Here is a 13629-nt window from a genome sequence, read left to right as displayed (position 1 = left end):
TTATTCTTATTCCTAAACCTGGCAAGGACCCATCACTTTGTGGCTCTTACAGACCCCTCTCACTATTGAATTTGAATTATAAAATATTGGCCAAGGTTATTGCTATCAGACTCTCTCTGTTCATGGACTTCATTATTGCCCATGCTCAGTCTGGGTACGTCCCAAACCACTCTACTTCGCTTAATCTTCAGACCCTTTTTGCAGTAATTTACAGCATAGATCCTATGGTCCCAGCAGCAGCAGTGTTATTGGCTGCCGAGAAGGCTTTTGACTCTTTGGAATGGCCCTTTTTTCTTTCAGTGATGCGCCGCAAGGGGATGCCTGAGGCTTTTGTTTCTACCAAAGCTCTCTTATATACTAACCCCAGAGCGAGATTACGCATCAACGGTACGTTGTCCCAATCCTTTCGTTTGACGCGGAGTACGAGGCAGGTATACCCGTTATCTCCATTATTGTTTTTTTTAGCTGTGGATCCCTTAATTCGGCATTTCCAAGAGCGCCACCTACATCGGGGTCTGAAGTTTAACACTGGTCCTTTGTTGGTGTCACTCTACGCTGATGACACTATTCTAAATGTGCGACATCCACAGTCTAATCTCGAGCCAATAGTTAGAGAAATCCTAAGATTTGGCCGGTTCTCGGGACTTGGCATTAATTGTCACAAGTCTGTAATTTTTCAGCTGACGCAGAGCACAACTCCTTGGGAATGTGGGTATCCCCTTGAATGGTGCCAAGATACAGTTAAATATCTCGGCATCCACATTCATCTGGACACGTCCAATATAATTGGTCTAATTATGGACGAGCCGTAAGCTCCTTGGAGACTCAGTTAGAACGTTGGCTACGTTTCCCATTGTTCAATCTCCAGGACAAAGGCGGTCTACAAATCCCGATGACGTCTCAACAAAGGAGCCAATCAAAAGCGACAAACAGAAGAGGAGCAGAGCACATACGCCCAGGGGGAAGCAGGAGCCAGAAGAATCGGAGACGAGGACGGAAACGAGCAAACCCAAGGAAGAGTCGAGAGCGCGTCACCAACGCCAGATGTGAACGAAGTCCCTGACGAGAAGGAGAAGCCAAGAGGCCAACGGTATCACGCTCCGCCCTGCCAAACTCCTGGAGGAACGTGGCTGAACCAGGTACTGCTCCGCCTGCGGGGGTTCACGAACCACTGCGTGGGAAAGACAAGCAAATAAGCGGGAGGTCACCTATAACCAGAACCGGTGATAGAACCGGAGAACACGGTTGTAGTCACGTTTTCATTCTTTTCTTTTTGTTGCAAGGTGGAATGGGCCCTGGAAAAAATTTTAAACCAGGGGGAGATAGACCGTGCTGTGTTCTCCTCTGCCATACAGACCCAGAGCGAGAATGTATCCAAACTAGCTGAAGGACATACTCAATTACTCTCCGTATTGGGACAAGTAAAGGGTCCTTGTATCGCAGGAGCTATGGTCCCTTTACAAAAGTATGTACCTGTGAGGATCCTGTATCTTTCTTTCTGAACGTTGAGAGAGCCGCCAGAGCCAATGCCTGGCCCCCTGAACGATAGCCTTTTTACCTGGCCCCTCTCTTAACGGGAGAAGCCCAGGTGGCTTATCAGATCGCCAAAAGGGATGGTACGACCACCTATGCTCATGTGAAACAGTACATGATGGACCGCTTAGGGGTACACGATGAAGCCCATCGATTGAAATTTAGAAAAGAAAGAGGAGCCCCTGGGACACTCCTAATACCCTCATTTATAAATTGAAGGACACAGCAGATCGCTAGCTCAAACCCTTAAGAGTCCAGCCAAATGTAAATCATGGGGAAAGTATATCTGGAATAATACCTAGAGGCCTTGCCTTATGGGACTCAGAAGTGGCTGCAACAGTATGTAGGCCTAACACTGGAATATGCAGTGGAAATGTCCACAACATATTCACTAGCTCAGAGTCGTGGTTTTCAAACGGAATCCAAAAAGGCTCAGAAGGCCTCACAAGCGTGGAGACCAGAAAAGAAGCCGAATAAGACCCCCCTAAGAACCTGTTCGCGTTAGCAGTGGGACACCAGAAGCTCTCCTATTTCAGGACCCCAGTGCTTTGATGGTGGGGGCACATTGCTAAATTCTGTTGACGGAGGGACGAGAAGACAGAAGAAGAACTAATGGATGGCAACTACTTGCCTCGGTCTGTTCTCTATGCTCAAGAGATGGGTCCTGTTTTCTACATAAGTCTCACGTTAAACAATAAAACCGTAATGGCTCTGTTGGACTCAGGGTGTAAAAAGTCCATAGTCAGAAGCGACCAGGTATATCCCTCTCAGATCCTTCTTTATAGGCGGGTAGGTATTCGCTATGTACATGCCAATATAAGAGGCTATGCTATGGCACAGATAAAGCTTAGCAGAAAAGGTTGTCAGGAAACCATAGTCCAAGTTGAGTCCTGCCTTCGCTCCCCGAACAACTTATCCTAGGCCTTGACAACCCCACATTCTCTGATCTCTTAGTTGGGAAACTTAACATGCACAAAACACATAATGCGCTTCTCACGGCAGGACCCTGGACTATGGATGTAAACTTTAGGGCACCCCAATTAAATGATATGTCCCTTAGAAACGCTTGGCAAAGTGCCAAAGACACACAAAACAATCCTCGAACATCCTTTCCATGTTTCAAAGAGAAAAACTAACTGCTCTATAGAATTTCTGAAGACTGGGAAGAACCCCAGTTGCTGGTCCTTTTTGATTTCAGAGACCAGATCATGTTCTTTGCACATTCCCACTTGTTAGCCAGTCATTGTGGGTCTGAAAAGACTTGCCAATCCATATTACAAAACTTCTTTTGGCCGTACATCTATGCCTAAATAAAACGGTATTGTGGTGAATGTAGTATCTGTCAGAAGAAGAACCTGTATTTACCACCTAGAGTGCCCTTACAATCCCTACCAAGTATAGGGAAGCCTTTTGACCGACTAGGCATGGATCTCATAGGTTCTCTACCTAAGTAATCGAAAAGCTATCAATATGTTCTGGTTATCATGGATTATGCCACCCGGTACCCAGAAGTCCTCCCTTTGAGAGCTGCAACTACTACCGTGATAGACCTACACTTAATAGAGGTGTTCTCACAAATGGGATTTTCCCGAGATATCCTTACTGATCAAGGAACCCCATTTGTATCCAAACTTATGTGACAGCTCTGCAAACAGTTGGACATCAAACACATAACCACCTCAGTTTACCATCCCCAGTCAGACGGCCTAGTTGAATGTTACAATGGCAATTTGAAACTCATGTTAAAAAAGTTATTGCCTGGGAACAGAAGGAAATGGGATTAGCTTCCTTTATTGGCCCTCTTCGTAATACAGAGTCAGGTCCAAAGCAGTCTGGGTGTTTCTCCCTTTGAGCTCCTTTTTGGACGCAAACCCAGAACTCTTTTATAAATCACTAGAGCTGATAGAAGGAAGGGGCGGCTGAGGCCAGAGCATTGTTGGACTATGCGAATCAGGTGACCTTGAGAAAAACCAAGAAAAATAAATACACTTTTACAATAAAGGCAAGCACTGGAGAGAGCTACAGATAAGAGATTGGGCTCTTATACTATTGCCCTCCTCTTCTCCAAAGTTAATAAAAAAGAATGGCAAGGTTTATATGAAATTCAGAAGAGAATAGGTAAAACTACCTACCTGCTCCACCTTTCCCTCTCCAAAACCCAAATATATCACATCAACCTTCTTAAAAAATAGTTGGGGGCCCCTCCTACCGCTGTTCATACTGTCACTGTAGACAAAAAGCTCTCTCATACCGTCAATGACGCTGTCATCAACCCACAGTTAGCTGAAGAAAAAAGACAGGAGACCCACTCTTTCTTTGATATTTTCTCAGACTGGGCCTGTAGAACACAGTTGGCTCTGCACTCCATACCCACTAAAGAAGGGGTGGTGATTAGACAAAGGCCCTATAGAGTTCCTGAAGCCTGTAGGAAGGCCTTAAAAAAGAGATCACCCAAATGTTAAAAACCAGTATTATTGTTCCATCAAAAAGTAATTGGTGTTCACCTATTGTCCTCGTCCCCAAACTGGATGGAAGTATCTGTTTCTGCATAGACTTTCGAGCAGTAAACCATGTTTTCAAACAAGACGGATACCCCCTTCCAAGGGTGGACAAACTCATTGAACGATTAGGTGAAGCCCAACACATCAGTACCATAGACCTTACAAAAGGCTATTGGCAGATATATTTAAACACAAAAGAACAAGAAAAACCGGCCTTCTCCACTCCAGATGGGTTATATCACTTTACAGTCTTGTCGTTCGGATTCCACGGCGCCCCTTCCACTTTTCAGAGGCTCCTTGGGCAGCATCGTGAATTCTCAGCAGCATATCTAGATTACATTACTGTCTTTAATAAGACCTGGTCCAAACATGTTCACCATTTACAAATCATACTATCTGGGCTCATGCATGCTCATCTTCACATAAAAGCAAAAAAATTCAAATTTGCTTATCAGTAAGTAAAATACTTGGGTTGCCTTCTGGGGGAGGGTATAATAGCACCCCAAATGGAGAAAGTTAGAGCAGTTCAGGATATGCCTTTTCCTAAAACCAAGAAGGAATTAAGGGCTTAGGTTACTACAGGCGTTTCTTACCCCAATTTTCCAATGTCGCAGCCCCTCTTACAGATCTCCTAAAAAAAGAAAAATGCCTCCCCTCTCCACTCAAGAACCCTTCTGTCCATGAAGTCAAGGCATTTCAGACTCTGAAGTCCTCTCTTACAACTGCGCCTGTGTTGGTGCCTCCTGGTTTTCAGAAGCCTTGTATTCTTCAGACCGATGCCTTTGGGGTGGGGATTGGAGCCGTCCTTTCCAACTGGACCAGGATGGACAAGAAAGACCTATGTTTTATATTAGCAGAACACTCTTTCCAAGGGAATGTGTGTACCCCACAATCGAAAAAGAATGTCTTGCCTTGAAATGGAGTGTGGAAAAACTATGTTATTACTTGGAAGGCAGGACTTTAGTTCTGTACTCTCACCATGCCCCTCTTACTTGGCTACAGAAGAACAAAAGGAAACAAATACAGAATCCTCAGATTTTTTTTAGCCCTGCAACCCTTCCGGTTCGAGGTTTGTCTTAAGATGGGCAAGGATCAGGGTAATGCTGATTTCCTCTCACGCTTCCCAATTTCCCCCGATTGGGAAAATCCTAGGGGTGGGATGTCACAGGGGCGATAATGACCTGGGGAACAAGACACCATACTCCCCTATGACTCACATGAACAAGATCCTCTTCCTTCGTGTACAGGCTCCGCATACGGACTGTCACTTTAAGGAAACAGAGTTCAATCTCCAGGGCGTAGGCCGTCCACAAACCCCATTGACGTCTCATCAAAGAAGCCATTCAGAAACCACAAGAGCGGTTGAGGAGCCGAGCACAGACGCTCATGGGGAAGCAGGAGCCGGAAGATTCGGAGAGGAGGATGGAAACGAGCGAACCCGAGGAAGAGTCGAGAGCGCACGTCACCAACGCCAGACGTGAACGAAGTATCCGAAGAGAAAGAGAAACCAGGAGGCCAACGGTATCACGCTCCACTTGCCATTCTCCTGGAGGAATGTGGCTGAACCAGGTACGGTTCCGAACCGGTGATAGAACCGGAGAACACAGTGGTAGTCACGTTTTCATTATTTTCTTTTGGTTACAAGGTGTTACCTCCTACACGGGCCCCTACGCCATGATCAGTTACCAACTTTCCAAATGGTCACCAGTGTTTTTTTCTTATTTTCCTCCAGAGGGGTTCCCGACACCGAGACTGACCCAATCCATGTAGAAGAGGCTGAGAGGAAGAAGTATTCCGACCCCACCTCTAGGAACAAAGGGGACAGTCACACAACAGACGTAATACATAATTACTGATAACCTACATACCAATAAAGGAGAGTAACATCAAACAAAATAGAAAGGCCTTTCTTTTCCTTCGTGACTCCCTACCCTATGAGACCGTGACGGTAGCTCACTGAATCTTTAATCGACATGTCTTTGCTTTTATTCACACAACAGTTTACCCTATGACCTAGGTACAGGCTACCTTAGAGGTGACTTTCTAAGTAGTCCTATGGCAGATTAAGGCTCGTCAAGGGGTTTAAAATACCAAGTCGACCTAGCAGTAGAACTGCATGCACAGGCTCAAGGTTACCAGGCCGCCAACATGTTGAAAAGGCTACTTGTCTGGATGGTTCATTTACTAGTGTTGGGGCTTTACTGCATATCTGAATAAGTGTCTCAGTTCTTATCTACAGACCACCAGGACCCCGCACCCACCATGCAGCATCCATTGCCAACCTCACTGCACCCCACGCCATCACCTCCACGGTTTGCATTCTTCTCGGGGACCTGAACTTCCACCTCGACAACGGCAGCGACCCCGACTCCACTGCCCTCCTTGGCAACCTTGCCAACCTAGGACAGAAGCAACTGGTCAACACACCCACGCACAACGCAGGCCACACCCTCGACCCCATCTTCGCGGGAGGAACAAACATCTGCTTCCACCACACCACCCAGCCCCCATGGACTGACCACCACTGCGTCCATTTCACTTTCAACAACACCTCCGCACCCAAACACGCCCCACGCCAGCCATACCGGAATTGGAGCAAGGTCACAGAGGAACTCCTCAACACCACCCTCCACCAACATTACCCCAGCACCACGACAGACCCGAACATTGCAGCCAGGGATCTTCACCATGGGTCTCCCGCTGCGCCGACGAGCGCGCGCCCCTCCGCCCACCCGTACAACAATGCTCGCCGAAAGCTGCTGGTTCACCACATAACTCCAAGAAGCCAAACGCTCCTGCAGACCCCTAGAGAATTCCTGGCGGAACATGAAAACCATGGAAGCACAGAACGACCACAGGTACGCCCTGAAGTAATACCACCAGCGCATCAGGGACACCAAATGGACCTTCATAAGAGACAAAATTCAAAACAACGCGACCAATGCCAAGGAACTATTCAAGGTCATACAGTAGTTCGCAAAACCCACCTGTGAATCCACAGACTTCACACCCTCCCAGGAACTCTGCGATAAGCCCAGCTCCTACTTCCATGTGAAGATCAAGTCCCTTTACGACAACTTCAGTGAACTAAAGACTAGCACCACTGCCCTATCGACCACCGTCGATAAACACATCATCTCATCTTGTGACCTTGCCACCTCCAAACTCATCACAGCCACCAAGAAGAAGACCCCCCAAGCCGCTACGGACCCCTGCCCTCCACACATCTTCCACAGGGCCGCCACCGTCATCGCACCCGAACTAGAGTGGGCCATCAACGCCTCCCTCAGATCAGGCATCTGCTGAGATGACTGGAAGAAGGCATAGGTTAAACCCCTCCTCAAGAAACCATTGGCCCTCCCAACGAACCTTAAGAACTGCCGGCCCATCTCTCTCCTCCCCTTTGCAGCCAAAGTCACCGAGAGACTAGTGGACTCCTGCCAATCTGGATTCCGCAGCAACCACAGCACTGAGACCGCCCTCCTCGCCGCAACCAACGACATCCCCATGCTGCTCGACCAGGGACACATCGCAGCATTCATTCTTCTTGACCTCTCTGTAGCCTTTGACACAGTATCTCATTTGTACCCTCACAGCCAGACTACACGACGCAGGAATACAAGGAACCACCCTCAAATAGATCCAATCCTTCCTCTGCATCAGAACTCAGACGATCCGACTCCCCCCCTTCTTCTCCGAACCCACCAAAATCAATGACGGAGTCCCCCAAGGATCTTCACTTAACCCACGCTCTTCAACATCTACGTGGCTCCCCTTGCCACCATCGTCAGACACCACGGACTCAACGCCGTACGACGACACTCAGCTCATCCTTTCACTAACCAAAAGGACCCCGAAGAAACCAGACTCTGCTTCCAGAAGGGCATGCAGAGCGTGGCAGCCTGGATAAACGATAGCTGCCTGAAACTTAACTCAGAGAAGACAGAGGTCCTTATCCTCGGCCTCTGCACCTCCGCCTTCGACAACACCTGGTAGCCCTCTGCCCTCGGGAGCCCACCCACACCCATGGACCAAGCCCGAAACCTCGGCATCATCCTAGACTCCTTCCTCTCCATGAACCGCCTGATCAATGCCGTCGCCTCCGCCAGCTTCAACTGCCTGCGCATCCTCCGTAAGACCTTCAAGTGGATCCCCCCGACTGCAGAAGGATCGTCACCCACGCACTCATCACCAGCAGTCTAGACTATGGCAACGCTCTGTACGCCGGAATCAACAAAACGCTCCTACACAGGCTCCAGACCATCCAGAACGCCGCAGCCAGATTCGTCCTGGGAGCACCACTCCAGGAGCACATGACACAACACCTACGAGACCTACACTGGCTCCCCATCGAGAAGACAGTCACCCTCAAACTTTTGACCCACTCCTACAAATCTCTCCACAACATCGGACCCAAATACCTCAACAAGAGAGTATCCTTCCACGTACCCAAGAGGAACCTCTGCTCTGCCAACCTTGCCCTGACAGAAGTCCCCCACATCCGCAGAAACATAACCGGTAGGAGAGCCTTCTCCCACATCGCAGCCAGGACCTGGAACACGCTCCCTGTGAACATCAGACGCTCCCCGACCCTGCACACGTTCAGGAAGGACCTCAAGACATGGCTCTTCGGCTAAACCGGAGCCACCGCCCCACCCTCCCCCAGCGCCTTTAGACCTCACGGGTGAGTAGCGCGCTTTATGAACCCCTGATTGATTGATTGATTGCTCACTGTTTCATTCTACAAAGTCCTATCTGTAATAGTCTTTATATATATAAATATATATGTGTGTATATATATATATATATATATATATATATCAAATACTTTTGAAATAGTTGACTAGTTCCATATCCCCTTCACTCAATCTATAAACAGACACTTAAAATCATTTACGTATATAACACATATTATATAACTAGTATATTTAACCCAGTACAGAACAGAAAACAATTTATTTTCCTGTCTGTATTTATTTTTGAATAGTGAAAAATACGGACAATAGGTCTTCTTTGGATGATTTTTTCTACTGTTAATCGTGAGTGCCAGGTCAGTAGGTGTATAGATTGAGAGATAGGGGAGATGAAAAAAGACAATACATTTCCCAATTAATTGCAGCTCTACAGTTAATTATGCTATTCTACAATACAAGTGTTTTCAGATAAAGCTATTGCACTGTATACTGCTGAAACCTTTTGGACATTCAAATGCGAGTATACATTTATCAGTCAACTGTGGAAAAATACCTATTTCAGCTTCATTTATACAGATAACCCAAAATAGAGATGAATAAACACAGAAAAAACAAACTAAAAATAAATATGGATACAGACTGAAATGTCGCTAAAATAAATACTGTAAAACCGGGCGCCCTACTTATAATAGTATATATATATATCTATATCACCTACTGTCGGTCGCCAGTATATAGTTATATTTAGGACCTCATTTCTATTCAAATTCTTCTGCCAATATCTTTGTTGCAGTTTGACGAATCTTTGCGAAATTTTGAAAACTAATGGTTGGCTCAGGTCAGCCCCGGTCTTGAAAGTCTGAGGGTGAATCGTCGAGCGGGGCCGAGAAAAAAAGGGGGTTCATTTTTTCATAGGAAACTTTGGACAAAGCTACAGCCTGATCTGCTGAATGGAATTACACTAAATTTGGCAAAATGGTAGGTCTTGGTCTAGAAATCGTTCTTTTTTTAAATGGTGTAAATCCGTTCAGTAGTTCCTGAGAAATTCAAAAATAAAAATATCTATCTGGTGACCTCATTGGATCCACGAACCCTCCCGATCAGGAGCTTCACTTTTATTGGCTGTCAACACTCCAAACCAAGAAGTGTTGTCCGCCTTCTTGTGACTTGGTAAATCTAGTCACAAGAAAAAAGGGAATAAAATGCCTCTTGGCACATTGCTGGTGGGCCAAAGAGGTCCTCTTGTGTTCTGGGGACCTCAGGACTAAAGCGGGCTTCCTCCCCCTTGCAGCAGTGCGCCAGGAGGCATGTTTGCAGACTGGTGTAAAAAGGGGGTGTGTGGGGATTACTGGAGGTACCTGGTGGGCTTGCTGGCCCCCAGGGGCTCTCTGGATTCAAGGGGACTTAATCCCCCAACCCAGAACGCACCGGGTGGTGCGTTTGTAGAGTGGTGGAGAAAGGGGTGTGGCCTGTGTCCACCTCTCAGCAATCCCACTATCTGGGACATACTGGAGGTATCAGGTAGGCTAGTTGACCCCTAAGGACTCCCAGCAGCGAAGGGGACTTTAATCCCCATCCAAGAGAGCACCAGGAAGTGCGTTTGCAGAGTGGTGGGGAAAGTGGGCGTGGCCTGCTATGAGGACTGAGCAATCCTGCTGTGTGGGACGTATTAAAGGTAATAGGTGGGGTAGTTGGCCCCCAATGTTGACCTTGGGGGCCAACCTCCCCTCCTGTTACCTCCAGTAAGTCCCACACGGTGGGATTGCTAAGAGGTCTTCGGAGGCCATACTCATCTTTCTTCACCACTCTGCAAAAACGCCTCCAGCACAGTACTGGTTTGGGGATAAAGTCCACTTTACTCCTGAGGGACTTTGGTGGCCAAGTAGCCCTCCTGGTACCTACTGTAAGTCCTAAGCAGCGGAATTCCTGAGGGCTGTTTGAGACCCAGGCCCTTTTCTGCACCACTCTGCAAACGCGACTACTACGTTATAGTTAGAAATTAGCTTTTTTAAACTTAGAAATTCACTAAAAAAACATAGGTTTCTGGGACGTTATATGTCATTTGAGATGTCATCAGTGATGTCACTGACCATGTCATGAGTGATGTAATATGTGACGTCATAAGCAGTGCATTGTGGGGCCGCGAGTAATAGTTAACTCAGCTAACTATAACGGTAGAATTTCTCTGGTTTTGTATGAGTGAAGTGTCCTGTGTTTTTTTCAATGAATATCAAAGGTTTTTTAAATGCTAATTTCTAACTATAACATCCCTGAAATCTGTGTTTTTTTCAATGAAAATGATTCTCAAATATTAACACTCTTTCACTTTAAATGTCTTCTCACAGAAAATTAATAGTATCTCTCTGTAAGTAAGAACCAGTAATGGCAATTGTTCCCTCTCTTTCTCTACTGAAAATCATATAGTTGCCAAATGAAAACGTTCCCTTTATTCCTTCCTATTGATATACTGCTTTTCATTGGTCAGTTTCTTTTAACCGTTTCTCAGCCTCCTTATAAAAATCCCAATTTGGTATTGCCTCTGGCTTGAGTTACGACTCTCTCAAGACGTGCAGCACGACTCCCCCGTGTAACTCCGTGATAGAGTCGCTGTAATCATTTTGGGGGGATTTGTCTGAGTACCTGTTGGCTCCTGGAGGCTCTCCTAACTGTCGCTGGTGTCCTGCTGTGCCTCTGACCTCCCGCCGCCGCACATAACATCGCGGCCGCAAGAAGGGAGGACTACGACCCTCAGGCTCCTCAGCGGCCGAAGCCGCACACGTCTATTTCCGCGCCCGGAGGCGCTTTAAATCGTGCTTCCCTTCGGTGGTGGAGGTGTCGCTGTAATAATTTTGGGGGCATTTGTCTGAGTACCTGTTGGCTCCTGGAGGCTCCCCTAACTGTCGCTGGTGTCCTGCTGTGCCTCTGACCTCCCGCCGCCACACATAACATCGCGGCCGCAAGAAGGGAGGACTACGACCCCCAGGCTCCTCAGCGGCCTAAGCCGCACACGTCTATTTCCGCGCCCGAAGGCGCTTGAAAACGCGCTTCCCTCCTGCGTCGCGCGGGTCGCGCCGGGAGAAGCCCGGGACAAGGGCGGGACTGTCTGTGGCCGTCCGGGGCCGGAGGAGGCCGTGACGGGACCCCCTCCCTTTCACCTGCGATTCTGGATATATACCTGTAATGTAAGACTCTACGATATTATTCTTAGTGGGACTATTGACTGGAACTCTTGTTTCTTTTCTCAGCTCGAGGCGGGGTCATTCCCCCAAATGTAATACCAAGACTTGTGCGTTACTCTTGCTCACATGAACGTGTGATCTGTTTTATATGTGTTTTTAAGTAGTTTATTCTTATATTTTAATACCTACACCCTACGTCCAGCAATGGCGCTACATCTAAGAAATGGGAGGAAGATTGTACAGGGTTGTGGGGAAGGCTCCGTGTCAGGGAAGCTCGATCAGTGTATGTCAAGAGCAGCTGTTGTCCTTGAGCACGAAAATGCACTTACTGAAAAAAGGCTGTCTCTAGAGCTGTTGGCGAAGAGATCCTCTCTGGGCAAAATGATGGCAGCCGTTTCCCCCAAAGACGATGCAGTTGGGTAGTGAACCCAGCTCAGAGAGGGTAGGGGACGACATTTCTAACAATAGTACTTCTTTAGATTCCACCACAGATAGTATTTCCATTCTAGGGAATAGATCTTCTGTACCAAATCCCCCCCGTCATGTCCACCCCGCCACAAGTAGCTGCACCACCGGCACCACCTATAAGAAAGGGAAACCCATCCCAGTTGACCGCTGGCAAAAGAAAGCGTGGGGGAGGGTCTCAAAAGGGTGGATGTGCCAAAGTTTCAAAAAACACCACCCAGCCACATCCTATTCCTCCCGCAGCACACCACCCAACACCCACAAACGACTCTAGTTGCAGGACACACAAGTCAACACCTTCCCAGTCTGTAGAAGTCGAACTCCCTATAGGAATATTGGAAACCCTGGAACAATTATTGAAATCACTATTACTTGCATTACTCGAGAGAGTCAAACAACTTAGTGAGGAAGTTGGAAAGAATTGTTCTAGCACACAGGGCCATCTTGGAAAAAGCTGTAGAGTCCCCCTCTGGTCCCAGGGCCCCTCCGCCCCCAGGCGTGGTTGCACCCCTTAAGAGCGCCACGACTGGTACATCCATTCCTACTCTACCTAGCCAATCTGTTAAACACCATCACACAGCTACCCCAAAGGCAGAGAAATCTCTTCTCTTACGGTTTCCACTAGGGAGGCAGCTGAACCTCCTGCCAGAGATGGCAGGAGGAAGTCTGTTACCATAGATCGTAGTAGCGATCACAACAGAGAGAATAAGCCCCCTGGGAAAGAGGGATTATCACCAAAGCTCCGATGTATTAACCTACCCCCAGAGTCAGCACCCCATACGGTAATTATGGCAGGAGTCCCAGTGATTAAACAAGACCGGCTAGAGTCCATAGTGAGCTCAAGAATAAGGTCATCTTTTGGTTAAATGGAAACAGGTCTCTCCCACCCTACATAAACGCAGAAATTTTGCTCTGTAGAAGGGTGAATTGGTTGGGTACCATACCAAAGGATTTGGAGGGCGATTGCATAATTATAAACTTCAGGGACCCTAGTGTGGTTAGGCACATCTGTTACCACCATAGGAACCTGGGTGTTAGAGGAATTCTTATTCTTGATTGGTGCTATTTTTACCCTAAACCTTTGTGTGGTGAGCACTATGTACAGAGTGAGGGATGGGAAACGATCCCCGGACGCCCCTTTGGTCTATCCAGATAGGTGTCCCACTTCCCCCTGTTAAACCGATTTGAGCCATTGAGTAATCTGGAGGGGGTGGACTGACTGGCCTACAGCCATGAGGGTATTAGCCCTGTCAGGCT

The 13629-nt window shown here is 47.5% G+C and overlaps 1 protein-coding gene across 3 annotated transcripts in view; it reads left to right on the top strand.

The window, feature by feature from the left end:
- Window positions 1–13629, top strand: part of LOC147727877 (tyrosine-protein phosphatase non-receptor type 9-like) — a 1887882-nt gene that overhangs the window by 1002038 nt on the left and 872215 nt on the right. The window lies entirely within an intron of this gene.

This window comes from Lissotriton vulgaris, chromosome 3_1 (assembly GCF_964263255.1).
Source record: "Lissotriton vulgaris chromosome 3_1, aLisVul1.2, whole genome shotgun sequence".
NCBI lineage: Eukaryota > Metazoa > Chordata > Amphibia > Caudata > Salamandridae > Lissotriton > Lissotriton vulgaris.
Note: the sequence above shows the minus strand (reverse complement) of the source record. Positions and strands in the feature narration are given on the sequence as shown.